The sequence below is a fragment of the Engystomops pustulosus genome, chromosome 7 (assembly GCF_040894005.1).
Source record: "Engystomops pustulosus chromosome 7, aEngPut4.maternal, whole genome shotgun sequence".
Taxonomy (NCBI): Eukaryota; Metazoa; Chordata; class Amphibia; order Anura; family Leptodactylidae; genus Engystomops; species Engystomops pustulosus.
This window is the reverse complement of record NC_092417.1, coordinates 92221325-92238598: the sequence shown is the minus strand read 5'-3', so window position 1 is coordinate 92238598 and position 17274 is coordinate 92221325.

Here is a 17274-nt window from a genome sequence, read left to right as displayed (position 1 = left end):
TAGCCTCCTGTCCTCCATCCTCCTCCTGTAGCCTCCTGTCCTCAATCCTCCTCCTGTAGCCTCCTGTCCTCCATCCTCCCTCATACTGTGACCTCCTATCCTCCATCCCCCTCATACTGTGACCTCCTGTCCACCATCCCCCTCATACTGTGGTCTCCTGTCCTCCATCATCCTCCTGTCCTCCATCCTCCTCCTGCAGCTCCTGTCCTCCATCCTCCTCTTGTAGCTCCTGTCCTCCATCCACCTCATGTATCTCCTGTTCTCCATCCTCCTCCTGTGGCCTTCAGTCCTTTTAGGCCCTCCAGCAGCCTCCTCCTGTGTCCTCCAGTAGCCTCCTCCTGTGTCCTCCAGCAGCCTCCTCCTGTGTCCACCAGCTGCCTCCTCCTGTGTCCTACAGCAGCCCCCTCCTGTGTCCTCTAGCAGCTTCCTCCTGTGTCCTCCAGCAGCCTCCTCCTTTCCCCCAGCAGCCTCCTCCTGTCTTCAGCAGCCTCCTCCTGTTTCCTCCAGCAGCTTCCTTCTGTCACCCAGCAGCCTCCTCCTGCCATCCATCCTCCTTCTGTCACCCAGCAGCCTCCTCCTGTCCTCCCGCAGCCCTCTCCTGTCCTCCAGCAGCCTCCTCCTCTGTCCTTCAGCAGCCTCCTCCTTTTCCCCAGCAGCCTCCTCCTTTCCCCCAGCAGCCTACTCCTGTCTTCAGCAGCCTCCTCCTGTGTCCCCCCAGCAGCCTCCTCCTGTGTCCTCAAGCAGCTTCCCCCTGTCCCCCAGCAGCCTCCTCCTGCCCTCCATCCTCCTCCTGTCCTCCAGCAGCCTCCTCCTGTCCTCCAGCAGCCTCCTCCTTTCCCCAAGCAGCCTCCTTCCTTTCCCCCAGCAGCCTCCTCCTGTCCTCCAGCAGCCTCCTCCTGTCTTCAGCAGCCTCCTCCTTTCCCCAGTAGCCTCCTCCTGTGTCCTCCAGCAGCTTCCTCCTGTGTCCTCCAGCAGCCCCCTCCTGTCTTTAGCAGCCTCCTCCTGTGTCCTCCAGCAGCTTCCTTCTGTCCCCTAGCAGCCTCCTCCTGCCCTCTATCCTCCTTCTGTCCTCCAGCAGCCTCCTCCTGTCCTCCAGCAACCTCCTCCTGTCCTCCAGCAGCCTCTTCCTGTCCTCCAGCAGCCTCCTCCTGTCCTCCAGCAGCCTCCTCCTGTCCTCCAGAAGCCTTCTCCTGTCTTCAGCAGCCTCCTCCTGTTCTCCAGCAGCCTCCTCCTGTCCTCCAGCAGCCCCCTCCTGTCTTCAGCAGCCTCCTCCTGTGTCCTCCAGCAGCCTCCTCCTGTTTGAGTTTGAGTGTGTAAATATGGCTTTTTCAATATATGTTACTAGCCTTCTAGAGTGCCCCTTTAACAGCAGTCACTAAGTTTTCCTTTAAAACCTTTAAGCTTTAAGCTTTTTACGTTTTTGTTTTTCACTCCCCTTTTTAATTTTTTCTATTTATGGAGCTTTATAAGGGCTTGTTTTCTGTGCAACCAATTGTACTTCCTTGTCGCACTATTTTATAATCCATGCCATGTACAGTAAATCAGGAAAAACATTCAAAACTTGACAAAAAAATGCTTCTTCGCCATTTTATTGTGGGCTCTGTTTTTACGACTTTCACTGTGTGCTCCAACCTCCACTTTATTCTTTGGCTCAGTGCGATTACGTGGATAATAAATTTTATATAGGTTTAATCTGTTTAAATTAGGTTAAAAATTAAAACCTTTTGCACAAAAAATAACTTTTTCATATCTTGGAGTATGGAGCTTTGTGATGTGTCATTGTTTGTGGGACATGATAAGGTTTTATTGCTACCATTTTTTTGGACTGTAAGACATTTTGATGACTTCTTATTACATTTTTTATATGTTGCCAACTATCAAAAAAGTGGAGTTTCGGACATTTGGGTGTTATATTCCAACACTACAGTATTGCAGTATATTGTAAATTCACTCATATTCTTGGTAGATTTCTGTTGGTTTTCCTACAAATGCAGCAATGGCACCTCCGACTTCATTCTTTGCCCCCACAAGTTTACAGACACTTGTCAATAACCACAGAAATAAAAATGTATATTACTGAACTGTGGTTCACAAAAATGTTACTTTTTATTTCTCATAAAAACAGAGACCCATAAAGGCAGCAAACAATTTTTTTGTAAATATAAAGCCATCACCAGTAGTTACCAAGTCTAGTGCAGTCCTCCAAAATCAACCACAGTTGAAGGAATTGGAACATTATCAGTGGAGACTTGTGAGGTCACTTCCAGGTAGGGGTAAAAAGTGTCCTCAGTCAGACTGCGTACATAGCACTTGATGCCCTGTCCTGTACCTTTTGGACTCTTACTCGACACTTTCCCATGACTCCTGCCCTAACAAGGGAAGCATCAGGACTTGCCCTAAGAACTAGTACCTTAAATTTATACCCCACTACCTACATGTTCCATGAAGTATAAGAACTCACTCATCAGGATATTTCTTTAACCAGGACTCACAGTAATTGTAGAAAGCAAAAAACATGCTAAACATAAGTGATACTTAATAGGCAAACAATTAGGTACAGTAGGTCTTATGTAATGTGAAGCAGTGGCTAATGGTACTCACACTCCATCTGCACAGTGGTGAAAAGAGACTAGCAGTCTAGTATGCATTGGCGACGAGTCAGCATCTCACACTGGTTTTTTACTTTGTGACATCACAGGCCTCGTCTGGAACATTACACTTTCTTTAAATGCTAACAATAAATTTGGTTTTGTACTGATTACATTAGATTTGACAAAGTCCAGTGATGTTTTGATGTTTATTATATGTTCGAAACCTATGTTTTATTACTTGAGAGATTAAAAGTTAAATTATACTGCACCACAGTGCTGTAATAGATTGGTTTTCTTATGCATTAATAAGATAAACCATCATCTTATTATGATTCTTCCAGTTATCTTCAATAGTAAGGTTTCAGGGTGTCATGGCATCTATATACAAAATGTTGATACAGCTACTTACCATGTCTTGTTCACACTAAGCAATACACCTAATCTTAACCCCTTCTCGCCACAGCCCTTTTTTGTTTTTGCGTTTTCATTTTTTACTCCCCAAATTCAAAAATCTATACCTTTTTTTATTTTTCCATGTACAGACCTGTGTGAGAGCTTGTTTTCTGCATAACAAATTATACTTCAAAAGGGTGGTATTTAATATTCCATGCCTTGTACTGGGAAGCCGGAAAAAAAATCCAAATAAAGTTAAATTGATTAAAAAAACGCATTTGTGCCATATTCTTGTGGGCTTGGATTTTACGGATTTCACTGTATACCTCAAATGACATGTCTACTTTATTCTTTGGGTTGGTACGATTATGGGGATACCAAGTTTGTATAGGTTTTATAATGATTTCATACATTTACAAAAATTAAAACCTCCTGTACAAAAATTTGGGGGGGGATTTTGCCATCTTCTGGCGCTAATAACTTTTTTATACTTTTATAGCTTTGGGAGGTGTTGATTTTTTGCGGCTTTTGATGTTAACAATGTTATCATTTTTAGGACTGTACAACCTTTTTATAGAATTTTTAATTTTTTTTTAAATGGCAAAAAAACATTCTTATATTTTGATAGATCTGGCATTTTAGGACACGTCGATACCTAATGTGTTTATGATTTTTCCTGTTTATTTATATTTATATCAGTTCTAGGGAAAGGGGGGGTGATTTCAGTTTTTGGGTTTTTTTATTATAATTTTTTTTTAAACTTTTTTTTTATTTTTATTTTTACTATTTTTTTAGACTCCCTAGGGTACTTTAACCCTAGGTTGTCTGTACCATCCTATCATATACTGGCATACTACAGTATAGCACATTGTAATGAATAGGTTAACCCGAAGCAGCCTCGGGTCTTCCGAAGACAGTAATGGCGACTGTTCGCCGCTCCCTAATGACGTCACAGGGAGCGACGATCCCCGTAAAGATGGCGGTGCCCATGCAGCGCCATCTTTTTCAAGCTGACAGCAGCTTCGCCTGCGGCGATCAGCGGGGAGACAGCCGCGATCGGTGCCAGTATGGCAGTATATGGGGATTTTCCTCCTCATTCATTACAATGTGCTGATCGCAGGTGTTATCGGTAAGCCTTTGCTTTACTAGACTGGATAAAAACATGGCAAACTACTGTAAGCTTTCCTGTTGACTCTATATAGAAACATGAATGGTCTCATGCCAGCTCATCGACCGGTGTAAGAAGGGATGTGCTGCTGCCCCCACTCTCTTGCTCCATTACCCAACAAGAATAATTTCTCCTGTCTTAAAAAGAAAAGCCAATGATCACCAATAGACATGTTTCACTGTAGGTGGACTGTGCCCTTTAGTTATATGATGGAATAAAGACAGGGGCACACCTTAAAACAGATCATGTGATCACTAATCAAGATGACTAACCACATTTGATATTATAAAAATAGGTCTTAATAATAAGAAGGGAATGTAATAACTTTACAGTAAAGACTTTCTTCAAGGCAATGAATCCTCTCTGGGTACATTTACAATGTTTGTTGCTGTGGTATCTGTTTCCTGCTGGAACTAATATGCAAATAAATAAGAACAATGGGTTTGTAGGTAATATGACATAGGAGATAGTCATCTGAAGCAATTAATGCCTATAAGCTGACTTTAGCCTATGACTAAAGTAGGCTAGCAAGTAAATTTCCTCCTCTGTAAAAAAAAATCAGTGTAGGGAAAATGCCTCAAAAACCACAAGAACACTAAGAAAGGAATGCCACTGTCTGACCCTATTGATGGGAACAGCTTTGCTGCTGTAGATATCAATGGCCAAACATTGCTGTAACGTCTGTGCCAAAACATCCCTCTATCCACAGTTGGCAGAATAGGTGGCATTAACTTTTGTGTGAACTGTGGCTTAGGTTTCTGTGTTTGGATTGAATAATTCACACCCTACTCTTTGCAGTTCAGTCTTGTCAAGCATGGGTTACTAGCCTGATGGACAGCTGCTCCAATCTGCTGCTGGCTCATGTCCGGGAACTGCCTTATCTACCTGCCTACTCCCACTCTGGCAACAAAATCCATGGACCGAGTAGATGGGGGGAGTAAAGACAAAATGGGAGTGCAGGAAAGCTACCGTATATACTCGAGTATAAGCTGACACAAGTATAAGACGGAATACCTAATTTTACCACAAAAACTGGGAAAACATATTGACTTGAGTATAACCCTAGGGTGGGAAATGCAGCCGCTACTCTCTAATAAAATGTCTAGTAGACAAATATACAAGCTTCAAACCTGCGCACACTGTTCCTGAATCTCCAGGCAGTCCATGACAATGCTGGGTCAAGGGTCTTGGTCTCGCTGGATGCAGCCAAGGCTTTTGACTTGGTGGAGTGGCCTGACCTTTGGTAAGTGTTGGAATGATTTGGCTTTCCCAGGGAATTTAGGTTCACTTGTTGCATCCTGGTTCTCCTACCTAAAATCCTGTACATCCATCTACAGTCCTCAGTGTATATACTGTGCCACTTCTTTCAGAAGCTTCATAGTTGCATGAAAGAATTGTCTGGGGAGTCTTTGTCTGGGGAGGGGGGAGTTCGAGGATAGCCACCAGTCTTCTGTTTTGCCCCGGGAGGAGGGGGTTGGTCTTCCTAATTTTAAGCTTTACTATTGGGTAGCACAGTTGTCCCACTTCCCTTGGATGTTCCACCTTGAAAAACCATGCACCATGGCACTTCTTGTAAATCCCTAGTCCAGTCTACATACCGCACCTGAACATCTCCTATTTGGGGGAGACAGAAGGACCAGAGGGGCATCCCCCTTGCTACGCCAACTTCTTTTGTTGTGGGCGAGAGTTCGCTCCTGCTACTATGCTACCAGGTTTGACAAGTACGCTCTCCTTTGGAATAACTCAGCACTTTCCAAATTTTTCCAACTGCCTAATGGGGCTAGATGGAGGGCCAGGGGGGGTGTTCTGAATGGGGGATGACTGTATTTATTAAGCCCGCCACTCATTTCAGCAGTTAAAGGATTCCTATGACTTGCCAAATCCCTTGATGGATGAGGAGTGGGATCTTGCCCTCTCTTCACCTCAGTTTGTTTCCCAATCTGGGGGACAGAATTCCCAATGTATATATACTCCATCAAGCATACCTAACCACTAGTAGAGTTAGTAAGTTTCTTCCTGGGTTTGCTGACCTCTGTCCAAAGTGTTCTGAGACTTCAGGAACCTTTTTCTATCTATTATGGTCATGGCCAAGCTCTGTCTTCTTGTGGTAGACCCTGAATTGTTCCAATCCACTGCAGAACGAGCTTTTATTACCGAAACTCTGTATTATGCCAGGAAGAGAGTCGCTAGATTCTGGATGGCTGCACATCCCCCCTCTTTCCGTGACTGAATCATGCAATGAATAACACCCTCCCACTCAAAAAGTGGTTATTTATTCATAGAAAGAAGGATAGATGGTTCCATGCCATCTGGGACAAATGGCTTGACTCCCTCTTTACTGTGGTTCCCCAAATTCTAGTGTATCCTAGACACACTGGGGCATGTTTAATGGCTGCCACGTTAGTGGTGCAGAGGCCTTGAAATAATCTCAAATGCTAGCCTATTGCTAGCACTTGCAACTATTTAGCCCTCTCCACGACCTTCACGCGTTACTGTCCCCGCGCCGGCGCCCTGCCCGGCGTAGAATAAAAGTGGCACAGCATCCTGCCCCGATACATCAAGAGGCTTCTGCCTCTTTATGTATCCCGCTGCGACTATGCACGAGTGCCAGCGTATGATGAATGTCCCCCACTCTCTCTGTTATATATGAGTCTCTCTCATCTCTATCTGGGTACACCATTAGTGGCGGTCCTGGAGTGGGAATATGGTGCAGGTGCGTGGTTGGGTGCTTGGTGCTGATTGTGTTTCAAATTTGTTTATTGTTACGAGGGCATGTGCCACACTTTATCTGAACCTAATGTTGTACGCACTTTGCACATGTATGACTATAAACATGTTGGATAATTCTACATGTTCTTTTCTTACTGTGGAGACAACCCATCTATGGTAACAGACCAAGTATTCATATTGTATGATTATACGCAGTTTCCCGCTTTTTTTTTCTTTTTTCTCCCTCATCTATATGTGGGGTCCTGTGAGACCACCATTTATGTGTTGTACTCATTGGGGGCTTATTTACTAAGGGTTGGCGGACACACTTTCATTGGATTTTCCAACGTTTTTGGGTTTTACACAGCTGTGACAGGTATTTAACAGGGGATTGTGTTGCACGCAATATGATTTTGGTGCAACTGCGCTGGCTTTCTTGCGACAAAAACTGGGGGGGGCGTGCCGTCGAACGATCCGACTGATTCAGTGCAGGATTTAACATTCAAATTGTGTTGCAAGATCAAGCACTTACATGCACCAGGAGGAAGAAGGTGAACTCCGTCGGACCTGAGCAGGGAAGCAACACATTCAGGATATCGTCGGACAATGCACTTTCTGTGAACTCCTCAGAAAGGGTAAGTAAATGTGCCCCATTGTGTGCAAATGCCCTTCAATAAAGTTTTATTGTTGATTTAAAACAAATGTGTAGTAGTCTCCACTCATCAATATAATGTCCAGTAGTCTTCCCTCATGAATGAAATGCCCACAGCAGCCCCCCAATTAATATAATGACCAGTAGAGTGCCCCCATTAATATAATGTCCAGCAGAGTGTCCCCATAAGTATAATGTCCAGCAGAAGGTCCCCATAAGTATAATGTCCAGCAGAGTGCCCCCATAAGTATATTATCCAGCAGAGTGCCCCCATAAATATAATGCCCAGCGGATTGCCACCATACGTATATTATCCAGCAGAATGCCCCCATATATATAATGCCTAGCAGAATGCCCCCATATATATAATTCCAGCAGAGTGCCCCAATAAATATAATGCGCAGCAGAGTGCCCCCTTAGAAAATAAACTTAGTATTCACCCTTCGGTGCTGCCGTCCGACGTCCTCCCTTCAATGTATGAGAAACCAACTTTAAGAAGTTTGTTAACAATTTAGGTGCTTTACAGGGGTTAAAACAAAATGAAGGGGGAATTTACAATTTGTAATTTTTTGGGAAAATACTTTAATTTTGCCCCAAAAATTTTAAATTCACAATGTATTAAATGACAGAAAACTCCACAAAATTTAACCCCTTACCGTAATATTGCGGCGCACTTATATAACTGTTATAAATATAAATAAACACTAGAAATCATAACACATTAAATATCGCAGCATCCAAAAATGCCCTATCAAAATATAATAGCGGTTTTTCACTGCACTTAACCCCGTAACGAAAAATAGCGCCTAAAGTCGAAAATCGCACTTTTTTGCCATTTTAAAAAATATAAAAAATTCTATATACAGTGATCAAAGATCTACAGTCCTAAAAATGGTAGTACTGAAAACGTCTCCAAAAATCGCAATAAATTACTCCACCCACAGCTCCATACACTGAAGTATGAAAAAGTTATTAGCGCCAGAATGTTGCATAATAAAAAAAAAATTTGTACAGGAGGTTTTAATTTTTGTAAATGTATGAAAACATTTTTTACTGCTTCCCAGTACACGACATGGAAAATAAAATACCATTACTATGAAGTGAAATTTGTTAAGCGGAAAACAAGCTGTCACAGAGCTCTTTACGTGTAAAAATAAAAAAAGTTATAGATTTTTGAAGGTGGGGAGCAAAAAATGGAAATTAAAAAAACAAAAAAGGGCCAGGTCATTAAGGGGTTAATAACCAATTTCTCCTGAGGCCTGGCATAGAAGAGAACGTGCGCCAATCACAGCACATTTGCATTGTCATATTTTACAGGCTATCAAATGTTTGTATTTTTGCAATGGGGACTTATGGGCGCTTATTTTTTCTGGTATGAGAGCCACTATTCAGGTACATCATTTAGGGGGTGTAAATAGCTAATTTATGAGATTGGTGAGGGAAAGAAAATCATTAAAGGGACTGAATGTAGCAGGTCCTCCCCTTGCTATCTCTGCATGCAGCAGTAAGGTTATGTTACCAGGGTGACATCATCGCAGGTCCTTCACGAGCTGAGCCCTCTCCATACCTGGTTAGTCTTTGCTGCATATTGCCGAGGATCATCGTTCCCCCGTGACTTCATTGGGGAGCGGCGATCCATCTACCGAAGACCCGAGGCTGTCTCGTGTTAACCTATTCATTACAATGTGCTATCAGCACATTGTAATGTATGAGGAGGAAAATCCCCATATACTGCCATACTGTAGTATACTAGTATATGATAGGAGAGATCAGACAACCTAGGGTTAAAGTACCCTAGGGAGTCTGAAAAATAGTAAAAATTAAAAAAAAGTTAAAAAAAATTATAATTAAAAAACATAAAAATTCAAATCACTCCCCTTTCCCTAGAACTGATATAAATATAAAAAAAAAATTTACAGGAGGATTTCATTTTTTTTAAATGCATGAAAACATTATAAAACCTATACAAATTTGTTATCCCTGTAATCGTACTGACCCAAAGAATAAAGCAGACATGTCATCTGGGGCGTACAGTGAAATCCGTAAAATCCAAGCCCACCAGAAAACGGCGCAAATGCGTTTTTTCACCAATTTCACTGCATTTGGAATTTTTTTCATGCTTCCCAGTACACGGCATGGAATGTTAAATACCACCATTTTGAAGTCAAAATGATAAGATAATCCCAAATAAGCCCGGGAGCCCTCCACCTCCTTCACACCAATCATAGCACCCTAAGGCTATCTGACATGGGATGCCGACTGAGACTTCCCTGACGTACACTTGGACATGTAAAGTATTGAGACCAGTTCACACTTAGGATTACCTCTGTTGACCTTTTATTTTTTCTACATCAGGTTCTGTGTATTGTTCAGGTTTCTACTCAGCATTTAACTCTGGTTACTAGGGATTATGGGTGCTTTTGAAGTACTGTTATAGTGCAGGAGGTGTTTTGCCAGGTATCCTCACAGGGAATTCTGGCCAATGAATTTACTAATGTACTTGGTACAATTTTAATTGTTTTTTAATTTGTCTTTCTTGTCTGTGTCGGGATACAAATGAATTTTCATGTATGCCTTTTTGTTGCTCCAATAAAGTAATTTTGTATATTGTCAGATGACACATCTCTTACTCTTTTTGTATATATTGATTCTAGTTTTGATGTGTTGACAGATACCGCTTGTGACAGAATTTGATATGTAACTGGTGGTTGTGCACGGTCCATTTTTTTTATTTCATAAGCCAAATAAGCCATAACACAGCTCTGTACATGTAAAAATAAAAAAAGTTATAGATTCTTGAAGGTGGGGTGTGAAAAATGAAAACGACGGGAAGGGGTTAAATTTCAACTTAGTAAAGGTGATGGCGCCCATTACTAATGTTTGGACTAAAAAAAAGCTAACGTTAAACCTTCTTGCCATTGGCCCAGTATCTACCACCACCAGGGGGGCCAGGAAGAGTCACATCAATCCAGTGCTTGACCAACTATAGATGGTTAAAGAGAACCAGTCAGGCAAATTAACCCCTGAAACTAAAAACATTGTCAAAGCATCTGCCAACTCCTGGACAGTCTGTGGTTGATGGATGGAGTGAGACATTGGGGGTCATTTACTAAGGGCCCGAATCGCGCTTTTACGGCGCGTTACCCGAATTTTTCCGGTTTGCGTCGATTTTTCCTGAATTGCCCCGGGTTTTTCAGTTTTTCGGATTGTGGCGCATTGGTGCCGGCGTGCACACGATGGAAATCGGGGGCGTGGCCGTACGAAAACCTGACGGATTCGGAAAAACCGCCGCATTTTTTAAAAAAAAGTGTTGCTTGACACGCGCTTACCTGCACCCGGCCTGACTTGGTGAACTCCAGTGCATTCCGATGAACTTCAGCGCAGCAGCGACACCTGGTGGACATCGGGGGAACTGCCTTAGTGAATCGCCGGAAGACCCGAATCCTCCACACATAACGCGCCGCTGGATCGCGAATGGACCAGGTAAGTAAATCTGCCCCATAATGTCCCAGATGTGCTCAATCAGATTCAGGTCTGGGGAACGAGCAGGCCAGTCCATAGCTTCAATGCCTTCATCTTGCAGGAACTGCTGACACACTCCAGCCACATGAGGTCTAGCATTGTCCTGTATTAGGAGGAAGCTAGGGCCAACCACACCATCATATGGTCTCACAAGGGGTCTGAGGATCTTATCTCAGTACCTAATGGCAGTCAGGCTACCTCTGTCAAGCATGTGTAGGGCTGTGCGGCCCTCCAAAGAAATACTACACCATTACTGACCCCCTGCCAAACCAGTCGTGCTGAAGGATTCTGGAGGTAGCATATCGCTCTTCGCGGTGTCTCCATACTCATGTCACATGTGCTCAGTGTGAACCTGCTTTCATCTGTGAAGAGCACAGGGCGCCAGTGGCAAATTTGCCAATCCTGGTGTTTTCTGGCAAATGCCAAGTGTCCTGCACAGTGTTGGGCTGTGAGCACAACCCCCATCTGTGGATGTCGGGCCCTCACACCATCCTCATGGTTGCTAACCGTTTGTGCAGACACATGCACATTTATGGCCTGCTGGAGACTATTTTGCCAGGCTCTGGCAGTGCTCCTCATGTTCTTCCTTGCAGAAAGGCGGAGGTAGCGGTCCTGCTTTTGGGTTGTTGCCCTCTTATGGCCCTTTCCAACTTCTGGTATACTCCAGCCTCCAGACACTACCTTCTTCAGCAAAGCTTCTTGCCACAGCTCGCATTGATGTGCCATCCTGGATGAGCTGCACTACCTGAGCCACTTGTGTGGGTTGCAGAGTCCGTCTTATGCTACCATGAAAGCACCACCATTCAAAATTGACCAAAACATCAGACAGAAAGTATTGGTACTGAGAAGTGGTCTGTGGTCCCCACCTGCAGAACCACTACTTTATTGAGTATGTTTTGCTAATTCCTATGAAATTGATTGACAATCATTGTTGCTTCCTAAGTGGACAGTTTGATTACACAGAAGTTTGATTTACTTGGACTTATATTGTGTTGTTTAAGCATTCCTTTTATCTTTTGAGTAGTGTGTATATATATATATATATATATATATATATATACATATTCAAGGAAGGCTGCAGCACTCCAGTTAGTAGATTAAATCAGGGTGATCTTTATTTCAGATGCGACGTTTCGGTGTATCCACCTTTTTCAAGCATGTGGATACACCGAAACGTCGCATCTGAAATAAAGATCACCCTGATTTAATCTACTAACTGGAGTGCGACTGCCTTCCTTGAATATACCATTTGGTCCTTGCCACAGACATCCAGATTTTTTGCACCCAGGCCATTTGGTTGTGCTGCCTTGGACTTCTCTTTTTCTATATATATATATATATTTGTTCATGAAATGTGTATTCTGGAAAAGCTGAGTAGAAGACAGACTGGGAAAGTCGGGTCTGTCTAAGGCTACATTCCCACTGCCGTGAGCCCGCCGCACCGTAGCACGGCGGGCACACGGCAGCGCGGGGAGAGGAGGAGGAGGTGAGCGCAGCTCACCCCCGCCCTTCTCCATAGGAAGTAATGGGGCACGGCGCCATAATACGGGAGAAGATAAGACATGTCCTATCTTTTCCCGGGGTACGAAGCGGTACGGTGCCGTACGTGTGCTGCACCGTACCGCTCCCGTACAGGGCCGTGAGCCCATAGAAGTGTATGGGGGACGTATATCGGCCGCATATACGTCGGCCGTATATACGTTCCCCATACTGTAGTGTGAATGTAGCCTAATTAAGTTTAGTTGGTTGCCATTTGGAAGTCCTGAACAAGTACCAATATAGACTTTGCCCAATAGCTCCACCCTGGGGAAGAGGCAGATGCTAAAAGCCTATGGAGCTGTGGCAGTGGTAAACTGTGACTTTTGGGGTACCTTTGTGTCTATTTAGTGCCAGAGAGGATTATGCTTTATTTTGCTGTTTATTTTGTTTTGAGGTCAGTTGCACCAAAATTGCACAGTGTGGTTTGTCAATTTGCCTGTGTGTTGGTGTATTGTGCCCGTCTACCCCAGGAGACGACAATCCCAGACCTAATCCCATATATATATATATATATATATATATATATATATATATATATATATGTGTGTATATATATATATATATATATATATATATAATTTATATGAATGTTAAGCCAAACATACATTGAGAATGATGTAGCTACATTGATGCAGAAATCCATTTGTTTTCATGCATTTTGAGCCAAACATACATTGAGAATGCTGTAGCTACATTGATGCGGGAACATATCTTGTTTAGTCCCTAATCCAAGTGGTTTTGCTCAAAAAACAATTATAAAATACAGTACCTTTCGAAAGCTGGGTTGCATGCTGGCTGCTGTGTTTCACTGAGCTTTTAAGAACTGTCCAGACTAATCAACCTGATCTGGATGACTCATACACAGCAGCTGGGGGATGGTGCAGCAACTGATTACTTTTACCTGTTATAGACAACACAGTGATTACATCATTCTCTGAAGCAGTGCAGAGAAGAGGAGAGCGCCAGGGCAGCCTTGGGAGCGGCAGATCCTCATTATCATGATTTTATACAGGCGGTCCCCTACTTACATACGACCCCTAGTTACAAACGGACCTCTGGATATTGGTAATTTACTGTAGCCTTAGGCTACAATAATCAGCTATAACAGTTATCAAAGGTGTCTGAAATTAAACTTTATTGTTAATCCTGGTTCTCATGACAATCCAACATTTTTAAAATCCAATTGTCACAGAGACCAAAAATATTTGGTTGGGGTGACAATTATAAAATATACAGTTCATACAAATTCAACTTAACTTAACAAACCTACAGAACCTATCTTGTTCGTAACCTGGGGACAGCAAAACCACTCAGCACAGGGATCAAACAAGATATGTTTCTGCATAAGTTTAGCATACAGCATTTTCAAGGTATGTTTGGTTCATAATGCATAACAGCAAATGGTAGATTTCCACCACTTTTAGTGACTGCCATGTTTAAGGAAGGGGGGCATCTTTAAATCTGATATGGGACTCAGCCTTTCCTAGTTATGCCCCTGCTGTGAACCCATAACTTGAGTTTTATCTGCCTCTCTAATAATATTCTTGCCATACTGATTTCAATAGTTTCCCTAGAGAGGATCCAACCAGGACAACAGCTTGGGTATTTCAAAATGCTATATAGCAAATCGGACTGCAATTCATTGGAAACAACCTTTATTTGTTACTGTAAACACCCTTAACTGCAGCAAAAACCACCCGCTTAGCTGTTTGACCATTACAAGTGATGCTAGGTACGAAAAATCCTTTATAGGCACATTTGGATTTTATATCAAATCAGTTCATATTGCGGTCATGAATATTACTACGGATAAATCTGTCATTTCATGTGAGTAGAAAAATCGATGATTATTTTAATGCTGTTTTAAGTATCTCAGGATTCACTTTATAAACTTTCATATGCAATTAAAGAAAACAAAGCTTATAACCCATCACGACGCATATTTTATCCCAAAAGGCAATGTAAAACAATATGCATTTGATTCTACAAAATGAAGCCGCAGATTTCAAAGGGACAACAAACTTCAATAAACTTCAAAAGCTGGCAGGTTTTTTTTGATGCCTTTCAAATACTAGTGTTAATTATTTTTACTTACCAGATTAAGTTCACAGGCCAAAGGAAAAGAACAATGCTGCCACCTAGTACCCAAATGTAAGTAGTGCAGGTAGACTCAGACTGTGATCACAGCAGTCAGAATATTACTAGTAATCTCAGGACAATTGCCTACTGAAAAAGCCCTTTTGTATCCTACTGGGACATACAAAGGGAATCGGCGGCAGGGCAGGTAACAAGGCTCCGTAAACTGACCCCATATGTACATTAGGAAATATTTCATCTTAGTCATATCACATCAGAACGTTAAGCTGCACGATTATATTGTATTTCCTGGATCCATCACACAGTACACATCCATGGTTTTAATTATTTTAACAGGAAAACAGTGCTGACATGTGATACAATCCGCAATAGATGTTTTGAATCCATTTTCCAATACATTTTGCTCCTGTTTGTGGTCACATGCTATATTTTAATTTCATTTAGAAATACAATATAAGTATAGAAGGAAGGAGCTTGTCTCAAACGCAGACCAAAACGCTTATGATCAGGAATGAGTTTCACACATTTTGCATTGTTTACCGGCATTGTTCCTGATCATTAGTGTTTGGGTCTAAACATATCTGCAATTGGGCGAAGCTCCTTCCTTCTGCACTTGTAGTGGTTTTCAGGTAATGAGAAGGGTTCCCTATAAAGTGGATATGAGATACCTGCTGAATGAGAAAAGGGGTCCAGAGATATTAGTAGAAGACCCCTACCGATCTGGCAGATATCTCATCTGCAGAACATATTAGAGAACCGCTCATTTCCAGATTAGCTGATTATTAACTAATCAATATATATCACAAAAAGAGGAACGGAAGAGCTTTTATATAATTTCTAGGGGAATAATTTCTAGTGGTATCCAATCCTTTCATTATTTTTTAAACAATATTTCTTATTAGATTACCTATTACAAGCAGCCCACCAGGACTGTATGAAGCAGCACAAATGTGTGAATTTAAGGCCGCTGTGTAGGCGTGTGGAGTCTCATAGCCATGGTTGCTCCACTAGGGGGATTCTGGGAAAATATGCAGTTTTCCAGGATGGGATAAGGAAAACCACATGTCATTTAGCTGCCTTATAAGGCAGCTCCCTTGACATCAAGCATGACCTTCAGGAAGCCTTATGACATAATGCAGTATTAAAACCAAACCAGTATATCTATTCCAGAAGGAATAGACTCCCAATTGTAGACAGTGCTGTTCTGATCTGTTTGGGCCTTTTCATTTCAGCATAGGGAACTTATAGGGGTGTTTCTATTTCAGCAAATTAATGCTAATATTTTTATGATAAAAAGTTATACAAACTTCCAATATACTTTCTGTATCAAGGTTTTCTAGATCTCTGCTTTCTGTCCTATTATAGGAAATCTTGTATAAGTTATGTTAAATTCTAGTAGAATGACATCTGACCATGGTCACACAGGTTCCGGCTCGTTATAGCACACAGCTTTATTACTCTCTGTGATACTAATGAGCCTCGCACCTGTGTGACCATGGTCAGATTTCTGTCCACTGGTAGTAACATAGAAGCTTCCTATAGCAGGACAGCAAGCAGAGATCTAGAAAACCTTTAGGATAGAGAAAGTATATTAGAAAATTGTATAACTTTTTATTATACAAACATTAACATTAATTTGCTGAAATGGGAAAACCCCTTTAAGAAGAGTTCTTCGTAAGGAGACTGCCAATTAAGGCCATCATATAGGCGTGTGGAGTCTTATAACCATGAATGATCCACTAGGGGATTCTAGGAAAATATTTTATTGAAAACTGCAGCAGTTGTTATGGGATGGCTTATAAAATATCCTTATCAAGTGGGAATTTACGGGGATTTTTTTTTTTAACAGACTTCATCAGTGCTTGATTTCAGATTGCTCATAATCTTATTCAATACACTTGAAATTCTGAAGCAGAATTTATGATTACAGTTACATCAGTTTTCTGGCATACAAATGTCTCACAACTGTCTCAACTGCCAATTTGCTCAAAAGATTGTGCTTTTTCTGTGACTTTTCAGAAAAAGTCTCAAATCCAATGCATACATTAGCATCTCAAAAGGCACATTTTACAAGTAGTGAAAGCCACTATGATACACCTCATGCACTAAAGAAGCCTGCTTACTATTATTTAAACCGTTGCTAAAGTTTGGAAGTCCTCTGGAAAACACCAACATTAAGGACTCTGGGTCTGTATTAGGTCAAGTGAAGAAAATAACAGGTGTCAGGTTTTGTCTCTGTTTACACAACCTCAGGTTCTCTAATGGTTAATATAATCCACTAAATGAGCTCAAAGAAATCACAGAGAAGAAGTATGATATAATATCTCTCTCGGTGGAGACCCTGATGCCATGCAAGACTAGGCAGATGTGAGATGCTTTGCATCATAAAATATTATATAGAAACTACCAATGGGGCAGTGCCTGGGCTGGGTTAGTTAGAAATTAAGAAGTAATGTCCATAGTTCATTGTTTAGTAGACATGGGTATCACATAAGCAAAAGGCGTCACTTTCCCTGGAACAGGTAGTATCTGTAAATCACTTAAGTAAAACGTCAGCCCAGGGAGTCTTGCCTTCTTCGGTGCAGAGGAGGGCACAGCTTTTA